Genomic DNA, 10495 nt, shown 5'->3' with positions numbered 1-10495 from the left:
TAATTGAGAGAGAGAGAGAGAGAGAGAGAGAGAGAGAAAGGGCCTGTGCTGTGTGCCCATTGTGTTGAAGGACTACTGCAGCTCGGGCCATCCAACACAAATACAACAAAGGCGCTGTAAACATTTGGCCCCTTCCATAATGACATTCATTTAGGCTATCCAAGGAAGTGCCCGGCCTTGAACAATAGAATCGGCTGCTTGCGTGCAAGCTCATCATCCTTCCCCCCCTAAACACCCGTCTGTCTGTTTGGCCCATGCTAATGCGCAGCTTGTCTAGCCAGACCCAATGTGGAGGACAGGACACGCTCTCACCACACACTGCTTTCAGTTTCACTGACTTGGTGTAAATATGGGCCCCCTCTGAGCAGGGACTGTGGGAGGCTACCTTTTGTGTGGGTCAAGTTCACATTGTTTTTGGGAAACTGGGTTGGGGGTTGCTGATGCTGGGGCGGGGTGGGAGGGAGGGAGAGTTTGTTTATGGAAGCTTTAGAGTTTGGGTTTAGAGTTGATGCTTCCAGAGAAAGAAAGAGTGCTGATTAAGTGGAAGCTTTGAAAAGAGCAGCGAAGTAGAGATGCTGGCTCTGATAGCTGTGGTGCTCCATCAACTGACAGCAAGGGCTTACACTGCAAAACCTAATACAGCCTCTGGTACTGGGCTCTGACGCTGACACTAACAACCACATACCGATCCTGGAGATCCACGCAATTTAAACACACCCATTCCAATTAAAGACAAGTTTGCTCCATCATATTAACAGAGCCTCTGCTGTTTTCTCCTTTCTAAGACCCACATTTGATCTCATGAATTTGAGGACGCGCTTTGAGGACAATACAGTACCACTGACATGGCCCACTACCAAAGACTGTGTGCTCTTTTTCTCCATGTCCGACGTGAGTAAAACATTTAAACGTGTTAACCCTCGCAAGGCTGCCGACCCAGACGGCATCCCTAGCAGAGTCCTCAGAGCATGCACAGACCAGCTGGCTGGTGTGTTGACGGACATATTCTATCAATCCCTATCCCAGTCTGCTGTCTCCACATGCTTCAAGATGTCCACCATTGTTCCTGTTCCCAAGAAAGCTAAGGTAACTGCTGTCATCAAGAAGTGCTTTGAGAGACGAGTCAAGGATCATCACCTCCACCCTACCTGTTACCCTAGACACACTTCAATTTGCTTACGGCTCCAATAGGTCCACAGACGATGCAATCGCCATCACACTGCACACTGCCCCATCCCATCTGGACAAGGGGAATACCTATGTAAGAATGCTGCTCATTCACTACAGCTCAGCATTCAACACCATAGTACTCTCCAAACTCATCATTAAGCTTGAGAACCTGGGTCTCCACCCCGCCCCAGCGATCCTGAACTTCCTGAGGGGCCGCCCCCCGGGTGGGGAAGGTAGGAAACAACATCTCCACTCCACTGATCCTCAACAAGGGTGAGTTCTCAGCCCTCTCCTGTACTCCCTGTTCACACACGACTGCATGCCCATGCACGCCTCCAACGCAATCATCAAGTTTGCAGACAACACTACACTGGTAGGCTTGAGACAGCCTACAGGGAGGAGGTGAGGGCCCATGGAGTGTGGTGTCAGGAAAATAACCTCTCACTCAATGTCAGCAAAACAAAAGAGATGATTATAGACTTCAGGAAACAGCAAAGGGAGCACCCCCCTAGCCACATTGACGGGACAGTAGTGAAGGTGGAAAGTTTTAAGTTCCTCTCTGTACATATCACAGACAAACTGAAATGGTCCACGCACAGACAGTGTGGTGAAGAATGCGCAGCAGAAGGCGCCTTTTCAACCTCAGGAGGCTGAAAAGAAATGTGTCATGTTACTGAAAACCCTCACTAACTTTTACAGGTGCACCATTCAGAGCATCCTGTCGGGATGTAACACCGCCTGGTATGGCAACTGCACCGTTCACAACCTCAGGGCTCTCCAGAGGGTGGTGCAGTCTGCACAACGCATCACCGGGGGCAAACTACCTGCCCTCCAGGACACCTACAACACCTGATATCCCAGGAAGGCAAAAAAATAAAATAATCAAGCACAACAACCACCCAAGCCAGTACCTGTTCACCCCGCTTCCATCCAGAAGGCGAGGTCAGTACCGGTGAATCAAAGCTGGGACAGAGAGATAGAAGCTGTTTTTCAGTCTCAAGGCCATCAGATTGTTATACAGCCACCACTAGCACAGAGAGGTGGCTGCCTACCTACAGACTTGATATCTTTGGCCACTTTAATAATGTCACTTAAAGAATGTTTAAATATCACACATTACTCATCTCACATGTATATACTGTATCCTTCACTATCTATTCTTTCTTTGAATCTTAGCCGCTCTACATTTTATACTTATATATTCTCATCCCATTCCTTTACTAGATTGTGTGTATTAGGTTTTGTTGTGGTATTGTTCGAAATTCCCTGTTAGATATTGCTGCACTGTCAGATCTAGAAACATAAGCACTTCACTACACTTGCAATAACATCTCCTAACCATGTGTACTGTATGTGAACAATACGATTTGATTTGATTTGGAATGGTTATAGTTGAAAAACAAGCAGAAATCTGCAAAACATAGGTTTACTGTAGAGTATGTTGTATTTCTGAACAACCTTGTCAAAAAAACGAATGTTTTGAAAATGAAAACTAATCAACTTGGACTTCCAGCAATGGCTTTTATTTATTTATTTCCAAAGCAGTTAATATCAGGGCAATTCAGTTTCAATTAGCCACTGTTCATGAACTTCTAATGGGGCTCTCCTCTGTCAGTCAATGGAGCTCATCTCTATACTCGGTTCTCTCTGATATAGCCTGCATGCCTTTACCTCTCTCTGGAGAACTAGAAACATTGGAGCCATATGATGACTTGATGTATCCTGCATAACAATGATCTGATTCACTGCTGCTGAATGTATGTATCTCCCCAAGGAGTTCAAGTCAACATGAAATAGCTATTTTGTCACTCTTGCACAACTGCAGTGCAAACTAGGCACTTCACATCTTCCAATAACAGACTGGTGTAAAATTGGTTTACTTCATTTCTTCAGACAACAGACTCGTGCATTAGACAACTTTGAACTGAATCTGAGTTGAATCTGTGATTGTATACATACAGAATAAAAACATAAAACGCAACATGCAACAATTTCAACGATTTTATTGAGTTAATGCACTAGGCCCTAATCTATGGATTTCACATGACTGGGCAGGGACGCAGCCATGGGTAGGCCTGGGAGGGCATAGGCCCACCCACTTGGGAGCCAGGCCCATCCACTGGGGAGCCAGGCCCATCCACTGGGGAGCCAGGCCCAGCCAACCAGAATGAGTTTTTCCCCACAAAAGGGGTTTATTACAGACATAAATAGTCCTCAGTTTCATTATGTTGTCTGGATAAGACCAAATTCTTATTTTCAATCACGGCCTAGAAACAGTGGGTTAACTGCCTAGTTGAGGGAAAGAACGACAGATTTGTAACTTGTCGGCTCGGTGATTCGATCTTGCAACCTTTTGGCTACTAGTCCAATGCTCTAACCACTAAGCTACCTTTCAGCCACACCAGGTGTGGAAGGGGTGTCCACATACAATAGTGTGTGTGTGTGTGTGTGTGTGTGTGTGACTGACTGCCTGAGTGTGTGTGTGTGTATACATATATATACAGTTGAAGTCGGAAGTTTACATACACTTAGGTTAGAGTCATTAAAATTTGTTTTTCAACAACTCCACAAATTTATTGTTAACAATCTATAGTTTTGGCAAGTCAATTAGGACATCTACTTTGTGCATGACACAGTAATTTTTCCAACAATTGTTTACAGACAGATTATTTCACTAATAATTCACTGCATCACAACTCCAGTGGGTCAGAAGTTTACATACACTAAGTTGACTGTGCCTTTAAACAGCTTGGAAAATTCCAGATAATTATGTGGCTTTAGAAGCTTCTGATAGGCAAGCAAACTTCCAAAGTTGCGTCATAATGGCTAAGGACAACAAAGTCAAGGCATTGGAGTGGCCATCACAAAGACCTGACCTCAATCCTATAGAAAATTTGTGGGCAGAAATGAAAAAGCGTGGAGAGGCCTACAAACCTGACTCAGTTACACCAGCTCTGTCAGGAGGAATGGGCCAAAATTCATCCAACTTAATGTGGGAAGCTTGTGGAAGGCTACCCGAAACGTTTAACCCAAGTTAAACAATTTAAAGGCAATGCTACCAAATTCGAATTGAGTGTATGTAAACTTCTGACCCACTGGGAATGTGATGAAAGAAATAAAAGCTGAAATAAATTGTTCTCTCTACTATTATTCTAACACTTCACATTCTTAAAATAAAGTGGTGATCCTAACTGTTCTAAGACAGGGAATGTTTACTAGGATTAAATGTCAGGAATTGCGTATTTGGCTCAGGTGTATGTAAACTTCCGACTTCAACTGTATATAACTCAGCAAAAAAAAGAAAATACCTTTTCAAAAACAATTAGGAAAATCCAAAACTTCACAGATCTTTGTTGTAAATGGTTTAAACACTGTTTCCCATGCTTGTTCAATGAACCATAAACAATTAATGAACATGCACCTGTGGAACGGTCGTTAAGACACTAACAGCTTACAGACGGTAGGCAATTAAGGTCGCAGTTATGAAAACTTAGGACACTAAAGAGGCCTTTCTACTGACTCTGAAAAACACCAAAAGAATGATGCCCAGGGTCCTGCTCATCTGCGTGAACATGCCTTAGGCATGCTGGAAGGAGGCATGAGGACCGCGGACGTGGCCAGGGCAATAAATTGCAATGTCCATACTATGAGATGTCCAAGACAGCACTACAGGGAGTCAGGACGGACAGCTGATCATCCTCGCAGTGGCAGAACACGTGTAACAACACCTGCTCAGGATCGGTATATCCGAACATCAAACCTGCGGGACAGATACAGGATGGCAACAACAACTGCTCGAGTGACACCAGGAACACACAAACTTGCAGGGGGCTTGGTGGAAGAGTGGGGTAACATCTCACAGCAATAACTGGCAAATCTGGTGAAGTCCATGAGGAGGAGATGCACTGCAGTACTTAATGCAGCTGGTGGCCACACCAGATACTGACTGTTACTTTTGATTTTGAACCCCTGTTGTTCAGGGACACTTTATTAAATTGCTGTTAGTCACATGTCTGTGGAACTTGTTCAGTTTATGTCTCAGTTGTTGAATCATGTTATGTTCATACAAATACTTACCGATGTTGTTTGCTGAAAATAAAAGCAGTTTAAGTTTTTTGTTGCTGAGTTTATATATACACTTTAGAAATATCAATTTTACATACTATTTCCCAATTAAATATAAACACAGATTCAACTAATTCAACTTCAAAGTTATCTAGTGCCCAGTTTGTAGTATCTTATGTCCCCATGAGCAACCTATTGATTTGTACTAGCAGTGAACCATGTTGCACAGTAGCTGATGTAATGTGCAATTAAAAGTCTGCCATTGTCTGCCAAATACTTCTGAATGAATTACATAACAGTTCATAATGCATGGGAACAGCCAATACATTCAAATGGCTAATTAAATACCTGACAAAAAGCACGTTTGATTTAAGATTCCATTAGATGAAGCAGATGAAACCGTTACAATGATAATTTCTCTAAACTGACAAAAGGCTAATCTGCCTTGTGAGAATTTTCTTAGTTTTGCTTTGAAAGTGGGTATATGAAGACAGGATAAAGGATAGTTTCATTTGATAAATCGACAACATATAGCTATAGCACTTTAGAAACTGTAGAACAGAATGAAGAGGATTCTATCACAGAACCCAAACCGGCTGCGCGCATGCGCCATGGTGTATAAATGTATTTTGTCGCCCCCACCAAAAGCGATCATGACACGCAGGTTAAAATATCAAAACTAACTCTGAACCTATTATATTAATTTGGGGACAGGTCGAAAAGCTTGCACTTGCTAGCTAATTTGTCCTATTTAACTAGCTTTCTGTTGCTAGCTAATTTGTCCTGGGATATAAACATTGTGTTGTTATTTTACCTGAAATGCACAAGGTCCTCTATTCCACCAATTAATCCACACATTAAACGGTCAACTGAATCATTTCTAGTCATCTCTCCTCCTTCCAGGCTTTTTCTTCTCTTGACTTTATATTGCGATTGTCAACTTTCATAAATTAGGTGCATTACCACCACTGACCTTGTTCGTCTTCAGTCACCCACGTGGGTATAACCAATGAGGAGATGGCACGTGGGTACCTGCTTCTATAAACCAATGAGGAGATGGGAGAGGCAGGACTTGCAGTGCGATCTGTGTCAGAAATAGAACTGACTTCTATTTTAGCCCTTGGCAACGCAGGCGCTCTTTGGCGCACTCGAGCAGTTTGGGTGCAATAATTGAATAATATAGATTTCTAAATTTATTTTGCGATTCGAGCGGTGTAGTCAGAGAGGGTAGGGTGACGTCCCAAATGGCACCATATTTTTATTGTTTAGCGCACTGCTACTTTTTGCCAGGGCTCATACACTCTAGTCAAATGTATGGCACTGTTTAGGGAATGGGGTGATATTTGGGACACATACTAGTTCTCTGATTAGAGTGGTTTGGTTGCATCTTTTTCTGTCTGATCAACATTAATCCCATCTCTGACCAGACCAAGGCAGCAGTGAACCATTTAGAGCAGCACAGATCCCCCAGCAGATCTGACCACATAGTTGTGTTTACACACACACACACACACACACACACACACACACACACACGGTTGTGTGTCCTCTCTGATCATAGTAAAAGTACTTACTCCAACTCCTGCTGAAGGGAGATATCTGTGGCTGACAGTTGTATTTGATGACAGATTGATCAAAGTCATAGATGTACTCTTGTTTGTAATTGAATTTTTGGGGGGACGACCTAAACATTGTTTGTATGCAAAAACAAAAAAAGAATCCCTCTGTATAAAAGACCACAAAAAACAACACTGGATGCCTCATTTATATTTAATAAAAATAATAAAGTGGCCTGCAGCATTTAGCTTATGGAGGAATCAATATCCTGCATGAGACATTCTGTTGAACGTTTGTTTTTCCACTGTTAGGTTTGAATAATTGAATTGGGGTTAAAAATAGTCCATGTTTCTCAGTCACAGCAAGAGCTTCACTCCTCAAAGCATTGGAACATTATTGTGATGGTAGATACAAGGCCTCCCGCAGACACCAACTGTTAAAAGGACCATATAGAAAGAATATTCAAGCTGCAGAACAGAATTCTCGGCTGGGTATTCCTGTAATTGGAGGAATCTCACCACCCCCTATTTGAACTGCTGCATGTTTTCACAAGTCACAATGAAATAGTTGTTTGTAGTTTGGAGGTTACTGAAGTTGTTTGATATTTCAGGTGGGCCACGAGACAACTCCTCTCAGGGTGATGTGAGAATCCTTCAGGGGGTTTGGTTGACTCAGACTGAGAGTGGTGGGTGAGATCTTGCCCCATACTCATCTCCCAAACCCTCTCTATGCCCTCTCAGACAGATAACAAGGCTGGCACAAGAAAGAGACAGAATGTAGGATAAAACACAATCTCCTTTTGTATCAATACTTTACAATGACACTCCTCATGAACACAGACTAGAATAAAAGTGATGTAACAGTATTGCTTTGTCATCTCTCTAACACTCCATATCAATCTAAATGTCTCTTATGGAACTCCTAAGAAGTGAGTATAGTCTCCAGTATTGTAGGCTGCTGCCATAAAGCAATGTAATCTGTATGTATGTGCACTGTAGATGCCCTTGTGTCCCACACACACAAATATACATAACATATTCTCTGGTATTTTCACTTCACCATGTGGGAGAACTCATACAGTACATGATACATACAACCAGTGACCACTACCATATGTCTCAAGTTGGCTTCCTACCTCAACTGTTTGAGCGGGCGTTGCCATAAAGACGGACGTTGGAACATTTACCTTGGATTCTCAGCTTGCTGATAGTGGGTGAACTAACAGTGCAGAGCAGAACACAATAGGGTTGGGGTAAAATAAAATCCCACATTCTGTCTTATCTCCATTAGCTATACGTATGTATCCAGGACCCTTGCTTCAACCCATTTCCAAACACCTATCGTATTCTCAACCAGACATATGAGCCCTTATTCACATCCAAGCTGTTATGAATTTGAAATACAGGTGTTGATTGTTCCGATAAAGGTTCATATCTATTCCCTCTGAATGTTGGTGACAGAATAAGAATGAAATGATAGACTATGGTCCCTGCCAGTTGTATTACCTTTTAGGAGAAAACAGCTGAACGGTTTTTCCTGCATTGGCTCCACTTCCTGGATGTAGGATCTTAATTTGAGCCAGTTTGCTACAGCAGGAAAATAATCCTGCAGCAACAGGAAATGTGAATTATGATATGGATTATAATTAATGGAAAGTTTTTGTTGGGGTTGACACATTCTTCGTTGGGGCAAATCAAGTCTGACATTTTAAAGTGGAAATTACAAACTTTAGAAGCCTTTTTAAACCTTGAATACAATACAAGTATGCATTAACAGTTATGCAGGAAAATTCTCAGCAACAAAAGAGTGATCAAATTAAGATCCTACATCTGTACCTACTGCATATCAAATAGATCTTAGGCAAATCCACCTCCATTTCTTAAAACAAATATTTGGAATAACTCAAAATGTTAAAATAAGTTACCAAATAACTATTAGCAGTCTACTTAGTCTTTGTGTTATATTTCAACCTGGCAACAACACATCACTACCGTCTCCAGGAATCACAGTTCTTTGAGCGACAAAAATACCAGCCAACCTTCACATCCTTTAAGCACACAGCGGTGTTTCAAGGTAATCCTTGCCAAGTCATGGTGCTATAGTTGGATGTCGGTGCTAATCTCTGTGTGGCGGCGGCAGCTAAATTGCTGCTTGGCTAATCCAGTTCGAGAAGCCGTTGCAGATGGGTGAATGCAGGAAATAATTACCATCAAGCTGTGTAATCTCAGAAGTCTATTGGGTCAGTCTGGATGCTGTACTGTACCTGGAGTCAATGAGAAGCCATTAAGCACTGCTCAGATCAGCACTTTCTCCCCTATTCAGTTTTCAGTTGGATACTTCACACTCTTGACAGAGCAGGTTCACATGAAAAAGATATATGTCTTTTTTTTAATCAATTGTTCTCTACAAGGGATGATTACGACAACATCACTTTCATAAGTTTGTATCGTGACAAATCAATCCTTTTCTAGGTTCAGATGTTCCAATCTTGAATTTATAGCTGTGTATGAATCAGAAATGTTTACACAACTGATAAACGTTGGTGTTCTCTTGTGTTTGTAACGAGTGCGCTGAGAGCCGGGAAGCAAGTTCAGGGAGTGAGTGTTTTAATAAATAAATAACAAAAATAAACACGTACCATGAAAACAGAGTCAATAACACCTTTGGAAAAAACCAAGGGGAGTGACAGATATAGGGAAGATAATCAAGGAGGTGATGGAGTCCAGGTGAGTGTCATGATGCGCAGGTGCGCGAGATGATGGTGACAAGTCTGCGGGATAATCAGCAGCCTGATGACTTAGAGGCAGGAGAGGGAGTATACGTGACAATGTTATGCATTCAAACGCATTGGTGTGGCAGTTTAGCTACAGTGCCTTGCGAAAGTATTCGGCCCCCTTGAACTTTGCGACCTTTTGCCACATTTCAGGCTTCAAACATAAAGATATAAAACTGTATTTTTTTGTGAAGAATCAACAACAAGTGGGACACAATCATGAAGTGGAAGGACATTTATTGGATATTTCAAACTTTTTTAACAAATCAAAAACGGAAAAATTGGGCGTGCAAAATTATTCAGCCCCTTTACTTTCAGTGCAGCAAACTCTCTCCAGAAGTTCAGTGAGGATCTCTGAATGATCCAGTGTTGACCTAAATGACTAATGATGATAAATACAATCCACCTGTGTGTAATCAAGTCTCCGTATAAATGCACCTGCACTGTGATAGTCTCAGAGGTCCGTTAAAAGCGCAGAGAGCATCATGAAGAACAAGGAACACACCAGGCAGGTCTGAGATACTGTTGTGAAGAAGTTTAAAGCCTGATTTGGATACAAAAAGATTTCCCAAGCTTTAAACATCCCAAGGAGCACTGTGCAAGCGATAATATTGAAATGGAAGGAGTATCAGACCACTGCAAATCTACCAAGACCTGGCCGTCCCTCTAAACTTTCAGCTCATACAAGGAGAAGACTGATCAGAGATGCAGCCAAGAGGCCCATGATCACTCTGGATGAAGTGCAGAGATTTACAGCTGAGGTGGGAGACTCTGTCCATAGGACAACAATCAGTCGTATATATTGCACAAATCTGGCCTTTATGGAAGAGTGGCAAGAAGAAAGCCATTTCTTAAAGATATCCATAAAAAGTGTCATTTAAAGTTTGCCACAAGCCACCTGGGAGACACACCAAACATGTGGAAGAAGGT

At 42.2% G+C, this 10495-nt stretch overlaps 1 long non-coding RNA gene across 1 annotated transcript; it reads right to left on the bottom strand.

The window, feature by feature from the left end:
- Positions 1–7232: 7232 nt before the first annotated feature.
- LOC109900238 (uncharacterized) lies at positions 7233–9436 on the bottom strand. The gene is made up of 4 exons (XR_004211893.1): positions 9000–9436; positions 8298–8397; positions 7928–8010; positions 7233–7545 (listed from the first exon to the last, which is right to left on the bottom strand). It is a non-coding gene; the product is annotated as an uncharacterized LOC109900238 (long non-coding RNA).
- Between the last annotated feature and the right edge of the window lie 1059 nt (positions 9437–10495).

Source organism: Oncorhynchus kisutch, linkage group LG12 (genome assembly GCF_002021735.2).
Source record: "Oncorhynchus kisutch isolate 150728-3 linkage group LG12, Okis_V2, whole genome shotgun sequence".
In the NCBI taxonomy this organism is placed as follows: Eukaryota; Metazoa; Chordata; class Actinopteri; order Salmoniformes; family Salmonidae; genus Oncorhynchus; species Oncorhynchus kisutch.
Note: the sequence above shows the minus strand (reverse complement) of the source record. Positions and strands in the feature narration are given on the sequence as shown.